Here is a 2,695-nt window from a genome sequence, read left to right as displayed (position 1 = left end):
GCCCATCTCTGGGGTCCGTGCTTTTAGCCACGGCTTGTGCCCGTCTCTGGGGTCCGTGCTTTTAGCCGCGGCTCGCGCCTATCCCTGGGGTCCACGCTTTTAGCTGCGGCTCACGCCTGTCTCTGGGGATCACGCTTTTATCCACAGCTCACGCCCGTCTCTGGAGTTCCTTTTAGCAGCGCTGTTAATCCCCTTCAGGCTGTGTTCAAGCCGCCAACCCCAGTCCTCTCCCTGCGCTCCAACCTAAGCCCAGGCCTCAGCTCGCAGCCCTGCCCTCCCCGGTGGGTGAGCAGACAAGGCTCTCGGGCTGCGTAGTACCAGTCGACACCTATCCCCTGTGCGGGAATCTCCCCACTTTGCCCTCTGCACCCCTGTTGCTGTGCTCTCCTCCGCGGCTCTCTGGTGTGAGATGATATCTCATTGTGGTTTTGATTTGCATTTCTCTAATGGTTAATGATGTTGAGCATTCTTTCATGTGTTTTTTGGCAATGTGCATATCTTCTTTGGAGAAATGTCTATTTAGGTCTTCTGCCCATTTTTGGATTGGGTTGTTTATTTTTTTGTTACTGAGCTGCATGAGCTGCTTACAAATTTTGGAGATTAATCCTTTGTCAGTTGCTTCATATGCAAATATTTTCTGCCATTCTTAGGTTTGTCTTTTGGTCTTGTTTATGGTTTCCTTTGCTGTACAAAAGCTTTTAAGTTTCTTTAGGTCCCATTTGTTTATTTTTGTTTTAATTTCCATTTCTCTAGGAGGTGGGTCAAAAAGGATCTTGCTGTGATTTATGTCATAGAGTCTTCTGCCTATGTTTTCCTCTAAGAGTTTGATAGTTTCTGGCCTTACATTTAGGTTTGTTTTTTTTTTCTGAGCAAGAATCTGTTAACAGTTTTACTTTTTTGTGTTAAATACCATGGGACAGGGTTGGAAGGATGAAAAACTCAGTCAACTGCCTCACAAGGGATAAGAAAAATTCTGCCATGATATTAGCAAAGGTGAAGGAGAAAATTTACACTGTAAGAGACACCATTTCCCCACAGAATACCTCTTGGTATTTCCTGAGTGAGTGGGATTAGCAATCTAGATAAATCATATTTCAAGAGGTAACAGCGACAGATAAAATTTAAGGGGATTATTAAAATAACATTTACAAGACTCTGAACAATTCTTGAACTCTTATTAAAACCACAAAGAAAGAACAATTCTTTATTTATGAAGTTCATAAAGGCCTGAATGTGCAATGACACCTGTTAGGGATGGTCTGGTGATGTTCACGCTGTTCAGGAGCCCAACAGTCTGCTCTTACTGTGTTTCTAACCATGAAACTGTTGCAGGCGAGGCCTATATGACGCTGTATACACAAAGAATGGTCACTGTGGGCCACACTACCGATGAGATGGTAGGTTAACAAATCTTTTTCTGGTCAAGAGAAAAAAGAAGAAATAGCACTCTGCATGCTTCACTCTACAAGATGAATTTCCCTAGAAAGAATCCAATGAAAATGGCTGCAATTACAACAAGAAGTGAAGGAAGAGGACTGGTGACATTATCTGAAGGATGCAGCTGAGGTGTATCCAGGTTTATCCAAATATGCCACCTTTCTGAGCCTTAAGCCTTCATCTCTCAGGTGTCGGTTTTCTTCCAATAGCTTCATCATCTCTCCCTGGAGCCTCTTGCACTCTTCCATGAACTTCCTTGTCTCAGTTTCATTGAGGGAAACACTGTGTGGCTTTGACACGGGCCTGTCCTGCTTCGCAGCGTTCAGGGGAACGACTTTGCTGGGTTCCATGTCATTCAATTTATCATTTTCATTGGAAGTTTCAAATACACATCTCAATTTAGAATCCATCAATTCATCGGGTTTTGCCTCTTTCCACACGGCTTCCATATCTGGAATGTTTCGTGGAGCGAAGATGGTCTGTACCATAAACTTGTGTTTACTCTTTTCATTGGGGTAATAGTCAAAAGGCTGCAGCATTACTTTAAATTTGAGGTCTGTGGGCGGGTCGAGGACCAGGATCTGCTCGTGCTTCACAATGGCCCCAGAGATGGATGCCATCAGAGACAGCGCAGAGTGGGAGTGCGCCCGTGGCGGGTCGCTGGCTGCGGGAGGGGGGTGGTGGCGGCGGCCGCTGCAGCGCGGCTCAGACCGACTTGACACAGGGCCAGTGCTCAGCTCACAAACCCGATGCCCACCACTCTGTCACCGGCTCGCTGGACCGCCTGCCCATCTGCAGCTCTGTGTCTCACAAATGGCTCAACCCCACACCCACATTTAGGTCTTTAATCCATTTTGAGCTTATTTTTGTGTATGGTGTTAGGGAGCGATTGAATCTCATACTTTTACATGTACCTGTCAGGTTTTCCCAGCACCAGTTACTTCATATGGTTTTTCTCCTTCAATTTGGTAATATGGTGTATCACGTTGATTGATTTGCATATATTGAAGAATCCTTGCATTCCTGGAATAAACCCCACTTGATCATGTTGTCTGATCCTTTAAATGTGCTGTTGGACTTTGTTATATTTCTGATCTGATATTTATGATTTCTTTCCTTCTGCTAACTTTAGAGATTTTTGTTCTTCTTTCTCTAATTGATTTAGATGAAAGGTTAGGTTGTTTATTCAAGATGTTTCCTGTTTCTTAAGGTAGGATTGTATTGCTATAAACTTCCCTCTTAGAACTGCTTTTGCTGC

General features: G+C 44.3%; 1 protein-coding gene and 1 pseudogene across 1 annotated transcript in view; one reads left to right on the top strand and one right to left on the bottom strand.

Moving 5' to 3' along the window:
• The window catches only part of OPHN1 (oligophrenin 1), a 450,814-nt gene that overhangs the window by 384,853 nt on the left and 63,266 nt on the right, over positions 1–2,695 (top strand). The gene's annotated exons all lie outside the window — the stretch shown is intronic.
• Positions 1,545–2,057, bottom strand: LOC112394553 (vesicle-associated membrane protein-associated protein A pseudogene; annotated as a pseudogene).

This window comes from Neophocaena asiaeorientalis, unplaced genomic scaffold, assembly GCF_003031525.2.
Source record: "Neophocaena asiaeorientalis asiaeorientalis breed wild unplaced genomic scaffold, Neophocaena_asiaeorientalis_V1.1 scaffold372, whole genome shotgun sequence".
Lineage (NCBI taxonomy): Eukaryota > Metazoa > Chordata > Mammalia > Artiodactyla > Phocoenidae > Neophocaena > Neophocaena asiaeorientalis.
Note: the sequence above shows the minus strand (reverse complement) of the source record. Positions and strands in the feature narration are given on the sequence as shown.